The sequence below is a fragment of the Haliotis cracherodii genome, unplaced genomic scaffold (genome assembly GCF_022045235.1).
Source record: "Haliotis cracherodii isolate W230 unplaced genomic scaffold, xgHalCrac1.p SCAF_11, whole genome shotgun sequence".
Classification (NCBI taxonomy): Eukaryota; Metazoa; Mollusca; class Gastropoda; order Lepetellida; family Haliotidae; genus Haliotis; species Haliotis cracherodii.
This window is the reverse complement of record NW_027266266.1, coordinates 36,185,737-36,198,742: the sequence shown is the minus strand read 5'-3', so window position 1 is coordinate 36,198,742 and position 13,006 is coordinate 36,185,737.

Below are 13,006 nucleotides of genomic sequence, written 5' to 3'. Positions count from 1 at the left end.
GTTTCAAAGTCTGCAAATCACAGATTCACACATTGAACCTTTTGGTGATCTCCCGATGTGTTCTTATAGTTTGGAGCATGCCAATAGCCCTTAGGCGTTCATCACTCTGTAGGCGGCGCATTGCCAATTGATCACAAATATCTCATGAAGTAGAGAATTTACGTGTTACTGTGGGTAATGAAAATCAACAAAACTAATGGCTCAGAACGATTTGACGACCTTTCATTGAAGTGTCAAAGTCAAGAATGACCCCCTTCCCACGTGCACAGAGGAATAGAATGGTACACATGCAATGTTTCAGTTGTATTGGAGCGTTGAGTTTTGGTGGCAGTCAGTTTTCAAAGCTTATCTTTCTTCTGACGACCGATCATGACATTTACAGATCATGATCCACTATTTCTTTCTGGAGAGAGTAGAAAAACACTAAATTTCAAGCTCTCTGTGATGCCTAAAACTTGCAATACGCTCTCGATGTACGTCTACGTATCCAGTAGTGTCTACCGACAATGACTGAGATATGAGTAATTTTCAATAAATCTCTGCTTCTGCAGTGATGGGGCCGTCAATCAGAGGTATCCAAAAAGAAAGGAGATGTCATGTCAGAATAAGAATTTAACGATTTCAAAATAAAATTCTTAGATATTTGTTTCTTAAGGTTAAAGATTAAAAATATAAAAATAAGGTTGTAAATAGAATACTTATTATTGATTTCATCATGCCTGCTATTAGTTATTGTACCCGTGATATGTCCATGGTATTGTTCATGTTGTAACTGTCATGCCGTACGTATTAATAATATGCAGTGTATTGATGTTTATCCGATTCTGATCCAGAGTCATACCTGTAATTCAGTAGACAATTGAACACCTTACACAAGCACATAAACGGCTGCCACGTTGTATAAATAGGATAAGTTAATATGATATTATATTTTAATTCAGGGATACACATCGAATCGAATAAGCTCCGATATGAAACGGTACATTAGGCTATTAGACACATTTCAGCGTTTGATATACAGACGAACATACTATACTGAGTCAAATTAAAAGTAATCCCATATATGATATAGAACGGACAAATGTATCAGAGAAGGTAATTCTTAATCATTAATGTCCAAAGAAGGATTTTAATTAACGGTGGTAACCATAATTTGTTCCAAGCACCTACTGTATTCGGTAATAACATCAACAGTTTAAATCATAAGTCCCAAGCACGAGAATCTGATGGCATAACAAGTTCAGTAGCGTGTATGGCCACCATGTGCGTTGACAACTGCCACACAACGCCTCCACATGGACCTTGTGATGCTTGTGAACACATGATTGGGAAGACGACGCCATTGTTGCTGCAAAATGGTGCCAAGATCTTGCAAATTCTGCGGTTGGTTCTGGAGAGTGCGCAGTCTTCTGCCAAGAGCATCCCAGACGTGTTCGATGGGATTGAGGTCGGGAGGCCTTGACGGCCAGTCCATGACCATGACTCCCGCATTCTGAAGGAAATTCCTTGTCAAAATTGCTGTGTGGGGTCTGGCATTGTCGTGTTGGAAGATCAAACCGGGTCCATGTGCTGCCATAAAAGGCAGAAGTTCTGGTGCCAGTACCTGTTCGCGGTAAGCAGCAGCGTTGAGGTTGCCACCGATGACAAAAAGCCTGGAACGTGCATTGCCACAGAAAACACCCCACACCATGACACTTCCGCCTCGAAATCTGTCAACTTCATGTACACAACACTGGGCGTAACGTTCATGACGGCACCTCCACACCCTCGCCCTATCATCAGCAAATCGAAGATTAAATCGGGATTCTAATTCCTCTGAATCAATCGTAAGTGTCGCTGTGCCCACAATTGACGTTGACGCCTGTGTAATTGAGTCAGAATCGGTCCGCAGTATGGCCGTCGTGCTTGAAGGTGAGCAGTTCTCAGACGGTTTCGAACAGTTTGCGCACTCAGTCTACCCCTAAACAGTTCATTTCTGGTTGATGTAGCCGTCAAAAATCGGTTACGGAGGTGACGTAAGACAATCTGACGATCCTCTGCATGTGACGTCACACGTGGTAGACCTGGCCGAGGGCGATCAGCGGTGGTACCCGTTTGCTGTAGACGCGTCTGTAAATCATAAACAGTCCGTCGACTACAACCCATCGTCCTTGCGACTTCAGCTACGGACGTTCCCGTCTGCAACATGCCGATGGCACGTTCACGTTGCACATTTGAAAGGCGTGGCATGACAAATGGCGTAAAGACTTTTGTTTTCTTGTGTTTTTGTTTTTTTAATGACTGCTAACAAGTATGGCTGAAAACACGTGCGGTATTATGGCTACGTGACCAGTTGCACGTTCAAAAACACTTTTGCCACTAAAGTGCTGTGCACATGATTTTGATCGATTCACCTGCACAAAAAATATAAAACGGGTGTTATCTGAAGACTATACGTGGCCATTACTGTTTAAATACACAATAAAGGTCCACAATGATAACTGGTCAAAATGTTAAAATTTTAGGATTGTGAAGTTTTTAATTTGGCTCAGTATATTCTAAAAGATCTGTACGCCTAATTTTCCCAATCGCGCCACCTGGAACAATTACACCTATTTCATCTCACTCCAAGCAGTGGTAGTCGTGAACGTTATGCCATGATTTGATTCTGTTTTTGTTCTCCAGCTGTGTTGACGTTTCTGCCTTTGTACGAATCTATTTTCTACAAAATAGTATAACATCATAGATGTAGCAAGGAACACCATGGCGATGATAAGCTTGCTATACACACACATTAGACTACTGTAAATAAATGTGATTGTTAAAATTATTGATTTAAAACATTCTTTCACTGAAAAGACTGCCCTAACGTTGTTGGGAAAATGTTCACCTAACATAGCTGAATTTTGAGCTTTCCATAAACCCTCACAAACACCCCAAAAAGTTGCTACAAGGTAAATGTAAAGATGGTCGTTTTGTGTTGGAATCCAGTTGTACATACAAACGATTAACGTCATTTGTAAAATGGCGGCAGTTGTGAAAATGACATAACGTTTAGTATATTGAGCCAATCGACTGAAAAGGAGGCTTGTAACGGATGAGCCGCCACCGAAAGCGGCCATTACATAGCCAACGTTTTGAATTCCGATTGGACAACTGACAAAGGACTTTGTAAATTCGGTAAAACATATTTCCTCGGCGATTGCAAAGTAGCATTGTAGCGGGACGAGGTATTTCATGTCAGTTTTTATCAGGACTATGAACCAGGACAGAAGCGATTCTTTGATAGAAGCTTTGGAAACTACAGCGTGTCTTGGAATCGGGGATAGACATATCGCAAGTATACACAATCCAATAATTTCTAGTCCAAGAAAGATACTGAATAATATATACACAGTAGTGTGATCAGGATCTGCAATGAGGTCCTCAGTTTCATCCCGCGGGCAATCATTGGTTCCACAGTACATGGTTTCGTTGATCACTGAAACATTGTATTGGCCTTGATATAACACTGTCGATGATATAAGGTTTCCAACAATACTGGATAAATTCACTAGGGTATAATATATACCATTCAGTCTGCTAAGAGTTACATAAACATGTACTCCAGTCCGTTGAGAGAAAGAGAAGGCGCACGTTGTCATGTAAATACCTTGAGATGCCCAGAACGGTCCTGCTAATGCCCCAACTAGAAGTGTGCTCGGAAACAGTGTCGCAAAACGGGGGTAGAAGTTTGCAGCCGTGTAGATGAGATGCGTAATGAAGGCAACTATCAGCACTGATTTCGCTCCACAAATTGTTATAATCATAGGACTGAGGATACAGGATACAATCGATGACGCGAATAAGCAGCTGAGAGAGAACACACCAAGTCCCCCCTCGTCGTTGAGGCTTCCCTGTAGGTTAAGTATAGACCTAAAGGACGAAAGCAGGCATAGAAAGGATACCGATAGGATTACGACATTGCGAGTCTCGTTGCCCGACACAGGTGACTGAGCTGGTTCGTCATGATCACAAATGTCACTACCGACATCATTTGGAATTTCATCTGTCTCTGAGGAACATGCAGCCTTGCTTGAGTCACCAACCATGCGAACTTTCTGTAAAACGATTGGATTCTTAGTCATGTTCTCAGAAATCCCTTTCATTATCTACCTTCTGTTATGTTGTGCGTCCAGCAGTGAATGAGTCCGACTTACAATTGTTTTCAGCTAAAACTCCGACAGTTGACCTCATCACTTGTCTTTCCAAATGTTGACGCATGCGTATTCAAGCGATGTTTGTTATCGTGACGTGTATTTCTAATATCCCGAATTGTCTCGATATCAGAAACCTTTGCAATATTAACAGACTCATACAACTGCTTAATGTAAATTTGACATATCAAGCCGGAGGTTATGTGAACAACTTGTGGGCATGTATTAATGTGGTTGACAACAAAACTTCTACGCAAGGGTCTATTTGGTTACAGCAGGATGACAGGATTTAATCAATTTCTGGTGAATCAACGAGTGAATACATATTGCTCTGTTTTTCGTTAGTTTACATCCATACCACAACAGAGGACACTGAACATGAGCTTCACATTTTGCGATCTGCTGGGAATCGAATCCCGGTTTTATGCTTTCACCGCCACAATGAAGATAATGACAATGAACAATCAATTGAATAACAATGACTGAGAATCTCACCTAATATAAGTATATCAACACGAGTCGATAAATGTTTAAATTCACGAAGGTTTGGAACATGACCCCAGAAATCAGGGGTAACTAACTAAAGGCACTAAATATACCATTTACCATTTTAAAAATTAGGTATTGCTTATAAACTTTGTGAAACTTTGGCTAAACGTTCTGCCTCATCTACCTATGAACATCAATTACAAAAGTATCCAAAAGCACCAAGGAAATATTGATATTTATTTCAGATGATGGGGAAGATTACAATGAATTATTTTCTATTCATGAGCTTCATACTGCCCTTGGACGAGCTCAAGACACTGCTACAGGAGCTGACACCAAACATTATGAACACCTTGCCAGAATCGTCTAAAGAAATACTATACTGAATATTGTTTAAGAAATGTGTACGTCAGGGATATTTCCTCATTCATGGCGTGATGCAACAGCTGTCCAAATACCCAAACCCGGGATAGATCATACTGCTCCTATAAATTCACCGACTAATATCATTTACAAGCTGCGTTGGCAGCTATAAATTACCGACCAATATCGATAAGCTGCGTTCGCAAAACCATGGAACGCATGATAAATAATCGGCTAGTTTGGTAGTTAGAAACCAACAATGCTTGTCGTAGACGACTTACTGGATCGGGCAGTGAGACTTGGTTGATGCATGTCATCGTATGCCAAATACGTTGATCGATGCTCATGATGTCAATCCCTGGACTGTCTGGCCCAGACTCGATTATTTACAGACCGCCTTATTATAGTTGGAATATTGCTGGAGTGCAGAGTTAAACAACAACAAACAAACAAAGAAACTAATATACAATGTGCTTTTCGTAAAATCATTTGTTAAACATGTCCTAAGAAATAAACAACATGCAATGTCTATCTTTTTCGATCTTATGACACGGCGAGTAAACATGGTATTTTAAACGATTTACATGACTTTAGATTGCGAATCTGTTTGACTGCCTTTTATATCCATGTATTTAACTGACAGGCAATTTCAAGTCCACGTGGGTTCTACCCTGTCTGATTATATTAATCAGGATCAGGGTGTCCCACAAGGCAGTATCTTGTCTTTAGCATTGTTTAGCATTGAGATTAACAGTTTATCAAAAGTTTAAAATGATTCGATTGATGGGTCGCTTTTTGTGGATGATTTTAATATTTCTTGTCGTGGCAAAAACATGAATATCTTTGAAAGGCAGCTGCAGCTATGTTTAAATAAGATCAATAGATTGTCTTTACAAAATAGATTTAAACTCTCAAAATCTATAAAGAACTTTATTCACTTTTGTAGAAAATAGTAACCTCACAAAGACAAAGAACTAATATTACATAACACCCATTTTATAGTTTTATCAGCATTTGACCTTCCTGCCCCACACTATTTTTAAATAAATGTCTGAAGGCCCTTGATTTATTAACAGTTCTCTCCAATTAGAAGTTGGGAAGAAATCCGAAAACCCTCCTTCAGCTATACAAAACACTGACCCGCTCTAAACTGGATTATGGTCCCTCTGTTTATGGTGTAGCCTGTAAAAGTAATTTATAAATATTGGATTTCGTTCATCACCAAAGCCTGAGGAGTTGCCTTGGTGCATTCAGAATATCTCCTATCAATAGCCTGGAGGCTGCTGAGCCACCCCTCAAACAACGTCACATAAAACTATCATTACAATACATCACAAATCCAGCTTATGACTGCCTTTTTAATCCACTGTATGATGATCATAAGAAACAACCACTTATCCCCCACCCGTCCCTGGCCGCAGAATAAAAGAAATTTCGGAGGTAGATTTAACACAACTAAAGAAATCAGAAACTAAAGCAAAAGAAGTGGGACACCAAAATACGTTAACAAATTGCACAACATGCAACCAAATGTGATAAAACCAACTTGGGTTGAAAGTCCAGATTTGAAGAGGTCATTTCAAGACGATGTCGTATATGCCACAGCATATGAATATATATTGAAAGGCGTGGATCCCCCATTATTTTCCCATCACAAGTGATAACTATTTGAAAGTTTCATCAATAGAGGATCTTTTTAACCATATCAGCTCTCGTTATGTGTTTGTTTAAAGAAATTTAACTTATTGATGAATTTTGATATACATAGTTGTTGATATATTTCATAAATATATAATTATTAACTGAGATTGTTCGTATCAGTGTCCTTTTTTGGTGGGTGGGTGGGGGTTTGAAGTACATTAACATTATTGTCTTTCAAGGTATGTTATTCCTACCATAGTTTTTAATCGAAGTAAATTTGCAAATGACTAAAATTACATTTCATCGCCAGCACCTGACGCGATGGTGTAAATTCTGCTGGGTAACCGTGCAGGTAGCATAAGTATTGTAAGACCCCATAGTCCCTAACATGGTTGCTGACAATTTATATCCCGCTTTTATATTGCGATGTTGAATGATAGTATATTATTTTACATGTTCTCCAACTAGTTTTAACTAAATTCTGTGAAAGGGTTAGTTATTGTATTGTCCTTCGGCGACAGATTTTATACAGTCGAAATATTGTTGTCAATGTTTAACTTTATCTCGTCACGATATGGTTGAAATACGTATTGCCGATGTGACGTTAAATTTTAACTCCACTCGCTTACTGAGGCTTGCTGTGTTTACATGAACTATTGCTTTTGGCGATATAACTGGTGGTGGTATGGCTGTCAGTGAACACACAGAGAGCGGATATGCTGAAACGATGGCTGCAAACATCATTTGATTGCACAGGCGTACATAGAATTTCTCCCTAACGCAACGACGTTCACATCTCATTGCACTCTAACACAGTCATCTTGAATTCCGTACGACCAACATTTTGAGGCTGTTAGAGAAATTATAATTTAAATAAAGCAAATATGGATAACAGTTTTGGCTAGGGTTTAAGAGCATTTAAATAATTTATCACATCGTTTCAAATTTAACCTGTTTCATTGTTTTTTTTAACCAGTATTCAAATATGTCTGTTTGTGATTGAAACGGAACTTTACAAATTGTATTTTCTTTGACTGTACATACAATGCGCTTTGTAGATTTTTTCTATTTTAGGGCATACGCCATCACAAATGCATGACCAAAATTAAATTTGAAAAACGGAAAAAGTGTAAAATACGCGACAAAAAACGACAGGCGAAACCGTCCCTCAAAAGACCAAATCCGCCTCTCAGGGGATTCCCCTCACTTGGGTTAATTAAAACTGTTTCCTAATGTTTGACGCGCTGCTCAATTCAACTGTCGTGACGATCGTGCCGATACCCAGTTTACCTGCTTCCGCTCAGGATTTTTTACATACATTGAAAAATGTTCATCTTCCTGAGAAATCATTGCCTTTTTGACGGATGTTATCTACATGTACATCACCTCTTCCAAAACTTTAAAAAGTATTTATCCGCTGTTGCCGCAAGGTACCCGGTAGGCATGTTAATAAATACATTTTTTTATTCCTCATAGAATGCATGCAATTTCCGAGAAGCACCGTTAAGGTTACAGGCAACACTCATAAGACTCTGCAGTATCCAGTACCCTTAACATGTAACAACACGACTAGTCGGAATGATGCGCTTGTACCAACGTTGTGACACAGATGTTCTTTTCATTAACACCGAAACATCGATAATCCTATATTTTCCTAGTGCTGTTAAGCAATATAGACGAGAACCAAATGACATAAAAACGTGTTGCCATCCATGTAAAGATATATGATGCGGTATCAGTTTGAGAATATTACATCAGTGATGTGAGTGAGTGAGTTGGGTTTTAGGACACTTTGAACAATAGTTTATATATCATATATTATTATAATATGTTTATGGTTAGATGAAACGGTGATGAAGAAACAGGTAAACTATGTAATGACAAAACGAATCTCCAACCATTCTGCCTTTCGCCACCCTTGTGCAGCTTTGGATGATGCCAGAGCATGACATGACAGTGAGTAATTACAGAGGTAATCTGGGTAAATGTTATCAAAATGTGAAAGGGTCTGACAACTAAGTGTTAGCAACAGTGTGAGAAGATGTTTATTCTCGGAAAGCAACCCAGAAGGGTGGTCAAATCACCACACTTGCCAAACGGAACGACATTCATCAGCAAAGTGCCTGAAGATATGTATGTATACACAAACAGGTTAGGGGGCACGGGTGGCCCAGTCGTCTAAGGCGCCGCGATTCGCTGTGCAGAGTTGCGTCCCTTTGGGCACGCCAGAAACCTATGATTGTGGGTTCGAATCCCATTTCGCCCCAATTATGTTTCTAGGTTTTTCAGCACCATACCTGTGCTCGTGGGTTTCACCGAAGTGGTAAACGTCTGAGACCTGCATCACATTAAGCTGACACGCCGTGATATAACTGGAATACTGTTAAAAGCGGCGTAAAACCCAACTCACTCACTTACTCACTCACAAACAGGTTCCTTGCATCCAATGTAAAGGCCTGTAGGGTACCCTACCCGTATGTCGTTTTGGGACAACACACCATCCTGTACATGTAGGACGTTTTAGTTTTAGATTCACGCCACCATGGGACTGAATCAGATATGGCCTATTCTTTTCAGCGATAGATGGATGTTCAGTGTGGACGTCGAAGACGGTACCTAGCAGACCTGGTCGATGGGTGCTAGAGATCTGTATGTCTTTCGTAATGGAAGTCTAATTGATGTTAGATTTCGGGATGATATCCTTTCCTTTATTGTCAGACTACATGTGGCGCACAAGGATATGATCTTCAGTAACATACGAATAATCACATAGTCACTGATCATGATTATCTCCAGAAGGTATTCAGCATTTGGACAAACCAGGTTACTTACCAATCCGTTTTGAGGCACCAGACAGCGTTGGTTGAGCTTGATGACGTGTTGACTGAGGACTAACAAATCACAAACAACACAATTCAGTTTTTTACCAGACGTTGTCGGGCCAATATGGCTTGTCGTGGACACACAGGTTACTAACTTGAGTTTTGCAAGTTCTGCGAACATAAAAATTACAGATATGTTATTCATATTATCGATTCGCCTTGTGTTCTAATGTTATTCCTACATGTATTCAACCAACTTTGACGCGCTATTACCACTTGCTGCATCTTCAATTAGTGTATTGCATGCATTATAATTTTCTTTAATACCATTGGCCCTGGCTTCCTGTTGTTGAGTATTGATGTCAGATGAATGGAATGTGGTAAAGAACCCGGAAGTGACTCAAGTCAAAAACGTTTACAACCCATGAGAACAGATATTGTGCTGACAAACCAATTTCGTGCAAAAGTGGCATGTTGTTTACATTGTTTTTCTAAAATCCATCTTGAATATGTGTATAGGATAAATTGCATAGCATGGATAAATGAATGCGAAATGTTTACTAATAGAAAGGTAACCTTAGTTTATTGATTTTCCAAACCCGTATTTCATAACCATATGACAGAATGCTATTTACGGTTGACCAAATACTGCAAACTTACAATTTATAGGAGTGTGTAGAATACGAATGTATATATCGAAAACATTGTCCCTGTCTCTTAGTCATATGGTCACTTTAATATTTCAAAACGAACCAGTGTTCGTACATAATATTCTGAGGTATATATATAGACGACTCATACAATTTTGGTTAAATATGATGAAAATAGGCAGAAATATATTGATGTTAAATGTATGTATATTACCGGCACGCATTTCGGCTTTTGATAGACAGATATAATTGTCTCACCTCTTGTATCGTAAGCTTAATTTTCTAAATTATGTGAGTTGGGAATGAATATGCTTATTGCCCCCTTCTCCAATATGTTACAATAGTGGAAGTCTCTTAACCAAGATCAACTATAGTATTATTTCTTCTTGTTATCTCTCCCATTCCGCGACCTGGCTTGATTCATCCCGGTGTACTGTTCTCCGCATTTTCTTTATACAAAATGATGCAAACAAATATATTTGCTAATTTGTCGATGAAGAATGAATTCGTAAATTGTAAAAAAATATTTTGGAGATAAACATACTGTTCAAAATGTAGATTGTAGATGTTGAATATGGACCCGAACGCGCAGTGTCCGGTTGCAAATGTTAAATGTTGTGCGGTTAATCTACAGTTAATCTAGCTTTACATTGAAAACACAATATGTTTATCTGCATTCTGCCGTTACAAAAATAAACGCGAACTCCGTGATGTTGGTTGAGTTCGATGTTATATTACAGTCATTAAAAATGTGTAGCACAGCAATTTCGTAAGTATGGAATCCTAAAAGGGCCATTGTCGCCCTCACAAAAACAAGCAAAAAGCGTAAAAAATTAACCAAAGCGCGACAATGCTACAATACGGCAACGCATCATTTTATCCATTTGTCGTGTGGTCACGTTGTCGTGTTTTGAATAAAATGTTTTATTCTACCAAAGGGCGACAATGCAACAGTTTTCAAGGTCAAAATATGTCGCATTCTCGCATTGTCGACCCATCACAAATGTGTAAAAAAATTGACAATGTCGCGTTGTCGCCCTTTTCAATTAGTGGAGCGCAAAGGTAGAAACTAGATTAATATACGTATGTGCAGAAATGGTTAACTCCAGTGGTCTTTTGTTACCTCAAATGGTGAGAAGACAGTTCAGTTCATGTGTTTCGACACTAAACTACTTCTGATAGAGCACACAAAATGTTATTCTGTTTAGGATTTGAACACATTTCCTGGACATATTTAGATCTTAACCTGTCTTGTATGTGTTTACATTCTAAACATATGCATATCATTACAGTGTGGGCGTATGACTTACATACATTTATTGTCTAAAGGTTTCTACGTTGAGTTCTTGCGGCTGACACCACACTCTGCAAACTGACCAACTGTGCACATACACACATACGCACATGCGCACGCACGCACGCACGCACGCACGCACACACACACATATGTACAGATACAACTTTTAAATCCTGAGGTCAATTTTATTTCGTCTTTTTCAGGGCTTAAAACCATTTCAAAAATAGCCAATCAATTGACAGTTGACCTAATTACTACATATCCTTATGCAAATACAACGGAATACACTAAAGGCTTATATTTTATAATTAACATTGGCCAAATTTGGTCTAACTCAGGTTTTATTATATACTTCAGTTTGGAAGACATATTATATTTCACTGTATTGAACATAACACCTGATATTTTACTGCAGTGAACATAACACTTTGACGGAACTATTGTAATAAAAGAGTTACATCCCCTTAAATTGTCTCCCTTTATCGTAAGTGTCTAGCCTGTACAAAAATTGTTGACGTCTTTTTTACGTTAGTTCCACATTGACAAAGCAAACTAATGACAGATGGTCATTTATGGAGTTAATATCGGTTCATGCCGTTCGTTATTCTCTCGAAAACATTGTCATAAACTGTAAATTTCTCATTTACCTCATCAATAGAGACTGTTTGTTTCGCAAAGCGCCATTTTTGTTCCTTGACCAACGTGTATTCTTTCACTTTCAACAGTGGTCTTGTAGTTTTCAAGATTATATTTTGTTAAAGTTGATTTTGTATATAATCATATCGAGATGTATGATACAGAATTTTCGTGACCGTAAATATATTTTATTACTTTTGTTTTTATTTTTTAAAATAATTTTGCAAACACGAAACTACTTTTCTAGTCACAAATACAAGGGGCTGTGAACGGTTCCCGTATGTTTGGTAGGGAGAATTTATGTTTCAAGGTTATACATTTGTATTGAAATAATTTGACAACTACACAAAAATTATATAATAAATAGGATATTCCAAGTGTTTCGTGAAATATCATGTTTCACTCGACACATGAAATACCCTCTTTGTCTTTATAGGATTAAGAATCAGTTCACATTCCACCAATCAAACTAAATCATACATCCGATAGTAAGGAGAACATGCAGAAACTTGCTTCGCTTTGTAAAGCGCGACAACGTGGCAATGCGGCAATGCGACAATTCGACATGTCACCAACATGTTATGTTGTCACATTGTCGCATTGTCGCGCTTTGGTTATTTTTGACACTTTTTGCTTGATTTTGTAAGTGCGATAATTCGACAATGCGACAACGCAACTGTCCCTTCTAGCATTCCATACGTAACCCAACGTGAAGCGTGCATCCCTAAAGAAAGTGGAGAAAGCCAATGTGGATTTATTTCAACACCGATTTATGACATGAAGCAAATAATTATGACGTCAGAGTCCATTATATACTCTCAAAGAGATGTAATTGATATTCAAAAATATACAGATGATTACAGAAATACAACGACGTGATCTATACGAATAATGGAAGATCAGGTGTAACGTGACAATCAGCTGAAATGTTGG